At 41.6% G+C, this 14,318-nt stretch overlaps 1 pseudogene; it reads right to left on the bottom strand.

Annotated features, from left to right (window-relative positions):
• Positions 1-919: 919 nt before the first annotated feature.
• LOC105994246 lies at positions 920-14,029 on the bottom strand (annotated as a pseudogene).
• Positions 14,030-14,318: the final 289 nt, after the last annotated feature.

Below are 14,318 nucleotides of genomic sequence, written 5' to 3'. Positions count from 1 at the left end.
GGGATTTCAAGCCCCATGACAGGCAAAGAAAAATGCTGCTGAAGTATCAGTATTCTCTCAATTATGCTATTCTCACTAATCATGCTATTAATTAATAATATTTCATGGTATTCTTTTTTTTCCATTGGTTCTTGGGCTTAGCCTCAGGGCCATGTTGCTGTTCATGAGCCGGATTGTACTCAAGGCTAGTGCTGTACCTACTGAACACTGCTGGTGGATGGGTGGTTAATTGGAGATGAGAGTCTGATGGGGACTTCTCTTCCTGAACTGGCTTCAAACTGCGATTCTCATGCAGCTGGCTTGGCTAAAATGTTCATCCATGTTTTGTTTTCATGGTATTTTTTTGTGTCACAATAAAATCCATGATGTCCTAGATATGGAAGAGATGGCAGAAGCTGACGTTGACATGGGAGTTGCCCTCTTCACTCAGATTGCAGCTGGGTTCCTGGGGATCTCCGGTCTCCTTTGTTTTTACAGCTACACTCTACACTGAAAGGTGAGGGCCACAGACCCTCCTCCTCAGCCATCTGGTCATTGCCAACAACTTGGATGTTTTATCCTCTGGGATCCCTCAGAACATGGAGGGAATTGGATGATGTCGCATGTAAAATTGTTTTGTATTTATTCAGAGTAGCCAGAGGGGTTTCTCTTAATGCCACCTGCCTTCTGAGTGGCTTCCAGGTCTCAAAGCTTTGCACTAGAAATGCTTGGTGGAAGATCACTACTAGATTCCCCAAGTGCTTTGGATTCTGTGGTTCCCTTTCTTGGGCCTTTCTGATCCTGGTAAATGTTTCTGTGCCTCTGAGAGTGACTGGCCCAATACACAAACAAAATGTCACTCTGCACATGCATTAATCTTAGATACTCCTCCACAATAGCAACCCCACCAAAACCATTTGTTCGTTTATCACAGATAGTCTTATTCTCTTTCATTGATGTTATGTGCTTGGTTTTCAGGATGTGGGCCAGTGGCTGCATGATCTTTGTTCTGCACAGACACAAGCTGATGGTGTGGCACATTCACAGCCATCTTCCCTCCCAAAGACTTGACCACGAGGTCCGGGCCATTAGCACCATCCTGACCCTGGTGAGCATGTTCGTCTCCTTGTACTGCCTCCCTGCCATTTTCACTCTTTGTATTGGTCTACATATGAAACCAGACCTTGGCTTATGGACACGGCTATGTTCCTGTGTGTGTGTTTTTCAGTTTTGAGCCCCTTTGTGCTCATCAGCAGTGACACTCGTATCACTCAGGTGTCTCATTCCTGCACTAAATCAAAGATTTTCATGATTCCCTTAAACTAAGCCATTACATTCAATTTCCACTTGGTTCATAGGTTTGTTTTTGCAGCAATGGCATTTACACACTACGATCTGCACTGCAAGTGCAAAGGCTCAACTACTAGAGACCTGCTCTAGTCTTTTTTTTTTTACTCTGGTTATTTTTGAGCTATACCCTTGCTTTATATCTAGCTCAGCCTGTACTCTCATACTCCTATTGTGTTTCCTGAAGTACCAGGGATGACTGATGTGAATGTAGATACTGAGATTTTGTAGTTTACATAGAGTCTTGGGGAATTGTTTGTTCCCAGGCTGACCTATCACTGCAACCATCCCAATCTCATCCTCACACATGACTGGGATGATGGGTGTACACCACCACACCCAGCTACTATTGGAGGGGAGATCTTGTGATCTGTTTTCCTAGGCTGGCCTTGGATTCAAATCCTCCTGATTCAACCTTGCATGTGTGAGCCACTGCATCCACCTTGGATCATTCTTTGAGTATTATTATTATTTGTTGTTGTTGTTGTGGGGCTTGAACTCAGGACACTTTCCCAGAGCTCTTTTCATCAAGGCTAACACACTACCATTTTGACCCATAGCACCAGTTCAGATCTTTTCTGAGTAGTTTATTGGAGAGAAGAGTGTCATGGACTTTCCTTCTAGGCTGGCTTTGAATTGCAATCCTCAGATCTCAGCTTTCTGAGTAGCAGGGATTCCAGGCGTGAGCCACCAGAGTCTGGCATAAATTTTTATCTCTATAATTAATAAATGAGTGTAAAATAGAATGTGTTATGTAACAATCTGTGTGAAACTGACTGAAATTAGACTTTGGGAGAATCTTAGCAGTGAAGTTCCTGCCTTGCAAGACACCAAATTTTTTTTTAATTATTGTGAAAATACTGTACAGAGGAGTTACAATTACATAGGCAAGATAATAAGTACATTTCTTATCAAGCATTATAGCCTCCTCCTTTGTTTCTCCTTCCCATCCTCCCCCTGCCCCCCCACCGAATCCTCCCTGTCCCCTTCCCCCCCCCGCACAAAAGTTTTAAAGTTCATTTTTGACATAACAACTTGTATATCTCATTGTTGCAATGAAGACCCCCTAATTTGTTGCCTGAAACTCAAATAAAATAAAGTTATAGAAAATTTCAATGTAGGTAATGTGGCCTAATGATCTCTTACTGTTAGTTCACTAAACAAATATTGCATAAGGTACAATTGCTAATTTGCAGTAACTGAGATACCAGAAGATGAATGTTTTCACCCTATTATGCAGGAATTACTCGTCATTCTTCTTCATTATCTCATGAATTGTGCTGAGTATGTGTAATGAATAGAAGTGTTAAACTTGGAAATAAACTTTAATAGCACAAAAACAAAGTGTTTTTACTTATTGTTTTGTCACAAAGATACTTGAAAACATATTACCTTGAAATATATTTAGATCCAGTATCTTCAGGTAAGAAGAGTATTCTAGAATGGTCTCTCCTTTGGGATTTCAGAGATCTGAAGACATGGGACATGTTTCACCTCAACCAGGAGACATGGTGTCAGGTCAAACAGAAAACCTGTGTCACAGCTGATTCCTAAATGTAACCCAGATCAGTCCAGAATTCCATCCTGTCCTAAAATTCTGACAGACTCACTGTGAGGCCGAGCCTCATGCACAATATCAGCAGTCATCCTAGAGATGATTTACTCGATGTTCCAGTAAAATGTACATTGTATTTAACAAAGGTTCACAGGTTTATTTTTATTAAATTACTATGATTTTTACTAGAATATATATAATTTCATTGTGGTGATTCAAATATAGATAAATAACTGTGTGTGATAGTGTGTGGATTTGTGAGTGTCTGTGGGATTGTCTGTGTTGGGAGGCTTTTTACTACAGATGCAATCTCTTCTTTAGTTATTCAGGTTTCCTGCTATTTCTTGATTCAGTTTTTCATTTCTTCTTCCTTTTTTGTTCTGGTCCTGTGGCTTGAACTGAGGTCCTGGGTGTTGTCCCTGAACTATGCTGGATCACCACTGGTGCTCTACCACTTGAATCATAGCATCACTCATGGATTTCTTGTCATGGCTGTCTTCCAACAGCAATCCTCAGATCTCAGCCTCGTGAGTAGCTCTAATTATAGGTTTGAGGCAACAGTGTCTGCTTTCTTGAGTCAATTTTGACAGGAATAGTGTTCCTAGAAACTAACATTCCTAATTATATGTGATTGTTAGAAACCTTTTGGGGGGCGGCGTGGTCTGTCTCTCTGTCTATCTCTTTCTTGTTCTGCCAGTACCAGGACTTGAATTCAGGGCCTGTGGTAGTTTAAATTGCTTACTCTGCTGGTCATCTGCAACTTTCACCATATAGCTTTTTCATGTTGGTTTTATTCTGCTTTTGTATGGTGCCATTCCAGAGGTTTGAACTCAGGGCCTGGGTAATCTCTCTGAGCTTTTGTACTCAAGGCTAGCTCTTTATTATCTGAGTTTCAGCCTCACCACCAGCTTTTTTGTGGTTATTTGAAGTAAGAGCTTCACTGGGTTTTCTGCCTGGTCTGGCTTCAAACATTGATCCTCAGACCTCAGTCTCCAAGTAGCTAAGATGACAGATATGAGCCACCTGTGCCCGGCTTGTAGGCTATTACGGAGACGGAGTCTTGTGGACTTTTGTGCTTGTTCTGATTGTAAACTGTGATCCTCCTAAACTCAGCCTCTTGAGGAGCTAGGATCATGGGACTGAGTGACTTTTCCTGGCACTGTTTTGCATTTCCACAGGTCAGGAATCATCTGTGCACTTCCATTTCTGGTTCAGTAATTTGAATCTTGTGGTTTTTCCTTTGCCACTCTAAGTAAAATTTTGAACAATTCTTTGGTCTCTTCAAGCACCCAATATTGGGGTTCACTGACTTTTCTTTCTTTTTTGTAGGTCGGTCATGGGGCTTGAATTCTGGTCCTGGGCCTTGTCCCTGAGCTCTTCAGCTCAAGGTGAGCACTCTACCACTTGAGCCACAATACTACTTCCTGTTTGCTGCAGGCTCATTGAGATAAGAGTCTCAGAGACTTTCCTGCTTGGGCTGGATTTGAACCACAGAGTAGCTAGGATTACAGGCATGAGCAACTGCTGCACTGCCCAGTTCACTGACTTATCTATTAATCTTTTTATAGCTTGCATTCATAGTTCTTTCCTTTCATATTGTGTTTACCTTACTATTATTTTGTTGCTTTGTAAGGAATTATGACAGGTGGAGACTTTTGGGACTTTCTCTTTTGTAAGGTCAGGATCAAAGTTTCCCTCTCCACACAGACCTGGTTTCTATTTTCATATACAGATGCCCCTTAGATTTTGGCGATATGGTCATGCTGTTCACAGGAAGAGTGGCATTCTGGGATTGTATATTCTCTATCTCTGAAGGTCAAAATGGCTGGAATAAGTGAGCAAGTGGAAAGTTTAAGAAACAACTGCCCAATAAATAAGTGGGTTAAAGACTTAAAGAGAAACTTCGCTGAAGAAGAAAGAAGGAAGAAGGATGGCCAATAGACACATGAAGAAATGCTCAACCTTTCTATCCATAAGAGAAATGCAAATCAAAACAACATTGAGATACCACCTCACCCCAGTTAGAATGGCAAAAATCAAGAACTCTAATAACAACAGATTCTGGAGAGGATGTGGACAGAAGGGAACCTTACTTCATTGTTGGTGGGAGTGTAAACTTGTTCAACCACTTTGAAAAGTAGTATGGAGTTTCCTCAAAAGACTCCACATAGAGCTCCCCTATAACCCAGCAATCCCACTTTTGGGCATTTACCCAAATGCTTATAAACCAGACCACACTAAAGCTACCAGCACAACTATGTTTATTGCAGCCTTATTTACCATAGCTAAGATATGGAACCAACCCAGATGTCCCTCAGTAGATGAATGGATCAAGAAAATGTGGTATATATACACAATGGAATTCTATGCCTCCATCAGAAAGAATGGCATTACCCCAATTTGGAAAAAATTATATTAAGTGAAGTAAACCAAGCCCAAAGAAACATAGGTCCCATGGTTTCCCTTATTTGCAATATCTAGTATGTATATGAGTCAAGCAGAAAAGGTCAGATAATATGATGTTAGGAAAATGAACCCTAAGATATGTATTTAAATGTTTTTTTCTTTCATGCATTTGTTTCTAAGGCATTTATAAGATTATTTCTTTGTTGCTTTGTATGTCTCTTCCCCACAGTATAACTCCTGCTTTCACTGTATTTGATGTCGGTATAATTTGTGGAGGGGAAGGGGAAAAACAAGTCGTTTAAATAAGAATACAGGTGGACCCGTTGCAACAATGAGAAGAACAAGTTGTCATGTCGAAAACGAACTTTGCAACTTTCGTAGGGGGGCAGGATTGGATGGGGGGAGGGCAGGCTGGGAAGGGATGGGAAGGGTAAGCAAAGGAGGAGGCTACAATGCTTGATAAGAAATGTACTCACTATCTTGCCCATGTAATTGTAACCCCTCTGTACAGTATTTTTACAATAAAAAATAACAAAGAAAAAAAAGAAAATACAGGGTTCTGGTTCACATATTCTGACTTTTTGGTTGACTGCCATTGTTTCTTTGTACTTCCTAGAATCTTTGGATCTTGATACTCTTTATCTTCTTCTAATTTAGTTAGAAGGCTTGGCTCAGTTTTATTCTCCAGGGTTTTCGAATCAGTAAGAAATTCAGAATTCCTTTCATCTGATACCATCTGATATACTCCTTGGGATGGATATTTTGAACAGACTTCAAACCTCTTGATTCATAGGAATCATTGCCACTGGGTTTAGATCCAGACACAATCAAATCTCGGCATTCTGATCCAGAATTTTGTCTTTTTGTAAAAGCTTGCACAACTAAGCTATCCATCTTCCCTTGACAATCTGGGCTGTTTAGAAGGTCAATTGGAGCTTTTCCAAATGGGCAAGACAGTTTAGTTTTGTTAGTTTGCTTCAAAGGATTTGGAGGACCTATTTCTGCCTCTTGTGAGGGTATGTTCTCTCCATTAAATAACCAGGCTTTAGTGGCCAGTTCTCTGGAGTCACTGCCAATGTCCCTATTCAGCACATGTCCAAGAGAACCAGAGGAGGATTCCTGGGCTGTTAACATGGTAGAACCTGACAGACTCTTCTTCTCCACCTCTGAATGCAGTTGCTTTTTTTAGAAGTTTAGGTTACATATGGCCGTTTCCAGCATTTCCAGTGGGACTGCTCCACTTTCCACAGTTTTGAGTAGAAGTTGTTTACTTTTTCTGAAATTACCTTGAGAAAACTCATACTGTGCAAAAGATATGTGCACAAAAACAAACCTCTTGCACTTTGCTCTGGCAATCTGAAAGTAGTCATGTACATCATCAGGCTCTTGAACAGCTTTTAACTCAGCAAATTTCGTTTGAATTTGAGCAAAACTCTCATTTTTTTCTATATTTATCAGGAGGTAGTGCTTCAATAGCTTGACTGAAACGACCAATCAATTTATTTAAAAGAGCATCATCTAAGGAGGCACTGTTTTTCTCTAATTTGAGCAAGAAATTCAACCAGTCCTCGGGGTTGTTCGCCATCATCATAATATGGTTAACAGTTCCTGAGTTATCTGTAGTATCAGCAGAGATTTTTGTCAAGCTTAGATAATCGCTAAGGCCTTCATTTTTTAATTTATTCTTTGCTCATGATGAAATCAATTGTCAATTCTCTGCCACTCCCATCTTCAGCCTCTATTTCTAAGGTGCAAATAGTCAGTTGAGTGAGCCAAAGCTCCACATCCAACTTTCTGATGATCAACTGCAGGTAAGTCTGAAGGACTTTCCAGCCCGAGCTGGCTTCAAACCACCATCTTCATATCTCAGCCTCCAGAGAGGCTAGGATCAAAGGGGAGTGTCACTGGTAGCTGACAATGTTACACTCTTGAAGACAGAGTCAGCTATGCCTCACAGCCCCCAGCGGGGCCGATGATGCAGGGCGAGTATGCGAGCCAGTACCGGCCTCCTAGAAGCCACAGGAAAGAAAAGGAGTACATTTCTTATAAAGCTTTGTTGCCTCCTCTTTGTTAACCCTTCACATCCCTTCCCATATTACCTCCACAACCCCCACCCAATTCTCCCCCACTCCAACAAAGTTGTAAAGTTTGTTTTTCGACATAACGACTTGTACATCTAATTGTTGCAAAGGGTCCACCTGTATCCATATTTGAACGATATGTTTTTGTCCTTCCCTTCCTTGGGCCTGGCTTACTTCACTTAATATAATTTTGTCCAAGTCTTCCCATTTCCTAACACATGGGGCAATGTCATTATTTCTGATGGAGGCATAGAATTCCATTGCATGTATATATATAACACATTTTCTTGATCCATTCATCTACTGAGGGGCATCTGGGTTGGTTCCATATCTTAGCTATGGTAAATAAGGCTGCAATAAACATAGTTGTGCTGGTAGCATAACTATGGTCTTGTTTGTGATCATTTCGGTAAATGCCCAAAACTGGGATTGCTGGGTCATAGGGAAGCTCTATGTGGATTCTTTTGAGGAACCTCCATACTACTTTCCAAAGTGGTTGAACAAGTTTACACTCTCACCAACAATGCAGTAAGGTTCCCTTCTGTCCACATCACTTCCAGCATTTGTTGTTATTAGAGTCCTTGATATAGCAATTCTAACTGGGGTGAGGTGGTATCTCAATGTAGTCTTGATTTGCAATTCTTTTATGGCTAAGGAGGTTGAACATTTCTTCATGTGCCTATTGGCCATCCTTCTTTCCTCTTCAGAGAAGTTTCTCTGTAAGTCTTTAGCCCACTTATTTATTGGGAAGTTGTTTCTTTGAAGATTTGTTCTTGGAATTTAATTTTTTGAGTTCCACTTATATTTTAGATATGAGACTCTTGTCTGTTGTATGGCTAGTGAACACCTTGTCCCAATCCGTGGCCTTTCTATTGATCTTGCTAGCTATGTCCTTTGCCATGCAGAAGCTCTCCAATTTCACGCAATCCCATTTGTCCAACTTTTCTTTGATTTGTTGTGTTTCTGGGTCTCTATTAAGAAAATTTCGTCCTGAGCCAAGGAGACCTAGGGTTTCTCCTATTCCAACTTGTAATGTTTTCAGAGTGTCTGCTTGGACTCCGAGGTCTTTGATCCATTTGGAGCTGATTCTGATGCAGGGTGATATATAAGGATCCAGCTTTAGTTTTCTACAAGTAGCTAACCAATTTTGCCAGACCATTTACTGAACATACTTTCTTCCATTCTATTTTTTTTATCTCCTTTATCAATGATTACATGGCTATAGGTCTGTGGGTTCATTTCTGGGTTTTCACTTGTATTCCATTGGTCCTGAGGTCTGTTCTTGTGCCACTTCCAAGCTGTTTTGATTGCTATGACTTTGTAGTAGAGTTTGAAATTTGGTATTGATATTCCTCCAGCACTGTTCTTTCTGTTGAAGATCGTTTTTACTATTCAGGGTCTTTATTGTTCCATATGAATTTTTGGATTGCCTCTACTATTTCCTTGAAGAATGAGTTTGGGATATTGATAGGTATCGCATTGAATTTGTTTATCTTGTCAAGTGTTTTTTCTGCATCTATTCAGATAACCATGTAGTTCTTATCCTTGCTCTTGTTGATGTGATGAATTATATTAATTGATTTGCCCATATTGAACCAGCTTTGCATCCCTGAAATGAATCCTTTTTGATCGTGGTGTATGATTTTTTGGATGAATTGTTGAAGTCGATTGGCTAAAATTTTGTTGAGAGGTTTTGCATCAATATTCATCAAAGAAATGTGTCTATAGTTCTACTTTTTGATGAGTCCCTGCCTGGTTTTGGGATGAGGGTTATGATGGCTTCATATAATGAGTTTGGTATTGAATTTTCTCTTTCAATTTCATTGACGAGTTGGAGGAGTATTGGTGTGAGCTCTGCTTTGAAAGCCTTGTAGAATTCTGCTGAAAATCCATCTGGTCCTGGGCTTTTCTTAGATGGGAGGTCTCTTATTGCTGTTTCTATTTCAATGCTTGATATATGCCTGTTAAGATGGTTTAACTAATCTTGGTTTAGTTTCTGCCTGTCAATATTTGCTAAGAAAAGGTCCATTTCTGCCAAGTTCTCAAACTTACTAGCATAAAGTTTTGAGAAGTATTCCCTTATAACGTTCTGAATCTTGGTTGATTCTGTGGTGATGTTTCCATTCTCATCTCTGAGTTTATTTATTTGGGTGTGTTTTCTTCTTTTTCTGATAAGATTTGCTAAGGGGCTGTCAATTTTGTTAATTTTTTTGAAGAACCAACTCTTTGTTTTGTTGATTATTTCTATGGTTTTTTTGGATTCTAATTCATTTATTTCTGATTTAATTTTAATTATTTTTGTCTGTCTACTAGATTGGTGTTTATCTTGCTGGTCTTTTTAAGGAGGCACAGATGTCTCATTAAATTTTTTAATAGGTACAAAAAAGAGTTCTTTGATTTTGGGGGGGGGTGGATAGGAAGATCCTGTATCTCTCTTGTGTCCATAACCAGTCTCTAGTTGGAGTCTCTTGTCTGCTTGTGGGTTTGATTTTCCTGTGGCTTGGTTGGTGTCTTAAGTCAGTTTGTTTGAGCAGGCAAAAAAATGCTCTGCTTTACACAGGTTTTTGTGATCCTCTTCCCAAGCTTGTTCAATGGGAGGGAGAACTGCTTTGAGTGTCACAAAAGAAGGAGATGGCTGTTTCCTCTGGTTTGGAGATGCTGTGATGAGGCTAGGTTCTGGATAGAGTTGAGGCCTTTCAGCAAACAGCAGCTTTTCCCAGAGGAGCTAGCTTCAGAGAACACACAGAGCCCATCCTGGAGCCATTCTCGGGTTTATGTTTACTGAATTTCAATTGACTGTCAAGGCTGCTGTAGGGAGGGGCAGCTTCTGGCTCTGTTTACCCAGTGAATAAAGCCCCTCCTGGGGCTGGTAGCCAGAGCTGGGTTACTTTCCCCTGGGTGAAGTTGAGCCTGGCAGGTCAGGTTAGGTTCCTGTGACCCGCTAAATGACTCTTATTTTCTTCCAAGGCTGAGTTCGAGCTAGCAGCTCAGCCAGGTCTTTGTATCAAAGATGGAGATCTCCAATAGTGGGGGGAGGGGTGGTTTTCCCTCCTCTGTTACCTCAGAAGGAGTGAGGATGTCAGGCTTTTACTGACGCCAGAGTCTTAGTTCCTGGGTCCTCTCTGGTCTGGGAACTGCAGGATGATGTCTGCTCCTTGTCAGTTCTTGCTGGTGTTGAGTAGAATCCACTCGCCTGCCGTGCTTGGTGCCTTTGCGTCGAACTCTCTGTGTTGTAGGTATGGCGGCTACAGATGCCGCCGTCACTGCTGCCACCAAAGCAGCAGATGATGGCAAGTGCTCAGATCTGTCTCCTTGCCTGGATTTTCCCTCTCTGGCCTAACTCTCTGTACTGTGATGGCACACTTGGTGTGATTCTCTGGCTTAGGACTGTTCACTAGAACACTGAAACTGCTTTCTAAATGAGAGCTTGTTTAACCTGCAGCTTCTCCTCCACCATGTTCTGGGAACTCCCTCCAATTTGTTGATGTAGGAACTCAGAGCTATAAACTTGCCTCTGAGTACTGCCTTTGCTGTGTCCCAGAGGAGCTGGTAGTTTGTGTGTTCATATTTGTTGAATATCATGAACACTTGTATTTCATTTCTAATCTCTTCCATGACCCAGTTGTGGTTCAACAGTGTGTTCTTAAGCCTCCATGTGTTACAGGACTTTCTTTGGTGGCTTTTGGTGTTGAGTTCTAATTTTATTCCCTTGTGGTCTGAGAGAATACAGGGTATAACTTCAATGTTTCTGAACTTGGACAAGCTTGCTTTCTGACCTAAAATGTGGCCTATTTTGGAAAATATTCCATGTGCTGCTGAGAAGAGCGTCTATTCTGATGCTGCTCAGTGAAATATTCGGTAGATGTCTGTTAAATCCAGTTAATCTATGCAGTTGTTTAGGTCTGCAGTTTCTCTTTTGAATTTTTGCCGTGTTGGTCTATCTAGTGGGGATAGTGGTGTGTTAAATTCCCCAACAATTAATGTCTTTGGATTTATGTGGGTTTGAGAGAAAGTAGTGTTTCTTGGATAAATTTTGGTGCTCCGGTGTTTGGTGAATAGAGATTTAGAATTGGAATATCTTTCTGAGGGAGAGATCCCTTAATTAGTATTTAGTGACATTCTTTACCTCTTCTAACTAATTTTAATTTGAAGTCTATTTTATCTGATATTAGAATTGCAATTCCTGCCTGTTTATGGGGGCCGTTTGCTTGGTAGATTCTCTTCAGGCCTTTCACATTCAAAATGTGTTTTTTTATGTGAAAGGCATGATTCCTGAATGCAAAAGATAGAAGAATCTTGCTTTTTAATCCAACTGGACAGTCTATGTCACTTAATTGGAGAGTTAAGCCTGGTAATGTTAAGAAATAAGACTGAGAAGTATTTGGGAGTTCCTGCCATTTAATTCACTTTCTTGTGGGCTACAGCAAGTGGTTTCTTCCTATGGTTCTTAGATTCTCAGTTTCTGTGTGGTTGCTTGTCCTTTATTGTGGTCTTGTTGGTTTTCTATGTGTAGGACATCTTTAAGAATCTTTTGTAGGGCTGGTTTTGTGGAGATATATTGTTTCGATTTTTCTTTGCTATGGAAGGGTTTTATTTGACCTTTGGTAATGAAGGAGAGGTTATCTGGGTACAGTATTCTTGGTTGATAGTTGTTTGTCTTTAGGGTATAGCATACATCATTCCAGGCTCTTTTTGCTTTGATTGTCTCTGCTGAGAAATCTGAGATGATTCTAATTGGTTTCCCTTTATAAGTGATTGATCTTTTCTCCTGGACATCTTTAAGGATCTTTTCCTTGGTCTGAATTGATACTGTGTGGATTATAATGTGACGATGGGGTGTCCTGTTCTGGTCTGGTCTATTTGGACTTCTAAAAGCTTCTGTATCTAAATAGGCCTTTCTTTTGCATGTTTAGGAAGTTCTCTGCTAGGATCCTGTTAAACAAATTTCCTAGACCATTAAATTCTGTTTCTAGATGCTCCTCTATACCCATTATCCTCAGATTAGGTCTTCTGATGGTGTCTTCCAAACGTTGAATAGATCTATCATATTTCTTGGATTTTTTGGATGTTTGCATGTTTTTTCTCTATAATATCTAGGCTGTGTTCAATCCCCAATATTCGATCTTCTGCATGGTCTAACCTAGTGTCAAGATTTCCTACTTTGGGGCTGGGAAGTTGGCTCAGTGGTAGAGTGCATGACTTACATGCCTGAGGCCCTGGGTTCGATTCCTCAGCACCACATAAGAAAAAAGAAAAAAGTTGGAAGTGGCACTGTGGCTCAAGTGGTAGAGCGCTAGCCTTGAGCTGAAGAGCTGAGGGACAGTGCTCAGGCCCAGAGTTCAGGCCCCACGACCGGATCCCAAAAAAAATTAAAAAAAGGAAAAGACTTCCTACTTTGTTTTTTATTTCTTTTCCTTCTAATTGGTTGGCTTCGATGGCTTCAAATTCTTTGTTGCAGCTTTGTTTTAGATCTTGTATGAACTTCTTTATATCCTTAATTTGGTGTTCCGTGTTTGTTCTCACATCACTTATTTGATTGGTTATGGTTTCCTTGGACTGCTATTCCTTCTGTTGTGCTCCATTCAGCATTCCCTTTGAGGTCTCCCTGACTTCTTTCAGTTTTCTCTTTCTGTATTCCATGAATGCCTCTATTGAGATGATGTGATGAGGCTAGGGCTAGGTTCTAGGTAGAGTTAAGGCCTTTCAGCAAACAGTGGCTTTTCCCTGAAGGGCTAGCTTCTGAGACACTCACAGAGCCCAGCCTGGAGCCTTTCTCAGGGTTTATGTTTACTGAATTTCAATTGATTGTTTAGGCTGCTGTAGGGAGGGACAGCCTCTGGCTCTGTTTACCCAGTGAAGAAAGCCATTCCTGAGAGGGCAGAGCTTGCTCTTCCTCGGCTGGGTGACTTTTCCCTGGGTGAAGCTGAGCCTGGCAGGTCTGGGCAGGTTCCTGTGACCTGCTAAAAGACTCTTGTTTTCTCCCAAGACCTGAATTGGAGCTAGCAGCTCAGCCAGGCCTTTGTCAGTATCAAAGATGGAGATCTCCAGTAATGGTGTGGGGGGATGGCTGGCCTGCCCTCCTCTGCCCCCTGAGAATAAGTGAGGATGTCATGGTTCTACTCAGACTACTGGAGTGTTGGTTCCTATCTCGTCTCTAGTTTGGCATCTGCAAGATGAAGATATCTTCTACTTGTCAATTCTTGCTGGTGTTGAGTAGAATCTGCTCACCAAGGGCCAGCTTGCCTGGCAGGGGGCTGCCAGAATCCCAGAGACACAGAGGGCTGTCTGCAGATCACCAGCACAGAAGCCACCTGAGGTACCGGTCTACAGACCAGCTGATCACTATGAACAGAGAAACTTTTGAGCACAAAGATCCCCTCCCACCCCTCACTCTCCATCCAAGCAGAGAGGCTCCATCCCACCACAGCTACCCGACCCCATGGTGGGAGCCCCAGAGCTACACGGTATGCCCACAGAAAACCAGAGGAGAAGATCTGCAAGGAACTGGTGCAGATCTGGAGAGGGCAAACAGAGACAAACCCTAGTGCTCAGAACCTGCACAGAGGCACCTGGAGTCCCAGAGATACAGGTCTCTGGGGGCTGTCTGCAGATAACCCCCACAGAAGCTGCCTGAGGTACCGGTGTCAGACCAGCCGATCATGACAAACAGAGAAACCTCCAAGTCTGGAACTCGGCCCCACAACTAGCTCCAGGATGAGTATCTCGCAGGGGACAGTGTATCCTTCAAGGGAGGCCAGAGCTGGTGGGAATCCCCAGACCCTGACCCAGAACTCCTACCACAACAACTGGACCACAAGACCCAATAAAACTGGGAACTGTTCAAGAGCTCCACCACCACGGAAACAACCAAGATTCAGAACATTATAAGGGAATACTTCTCAAAACTTTATGCTAATAAGTTTGAGAACTTGACAGAAATGGACCTTTTC

Source organism: Dipodomys ordii, unplaced genomic scaffold (assembly GCF_000151885.1).
Source record: "Dipodomys ordii isolate 6190 unplaced genomic scaffold, Dord_2.0 Scaffold105, whole genome shotgun sequence".
Classification (NCBI taxonomy): domain Eukaryota; kingdom Metazoa; phylum Chordata; class Mammalia; order Rodentia; family Heteromyidae; genus Dipodomys; species Dipodomys ordii.
The sequence above is the reverse complement of the archived record's forward strand: the minus strand, read 5'-3'. Positions and strand labels throughout refer to the sequence as shown.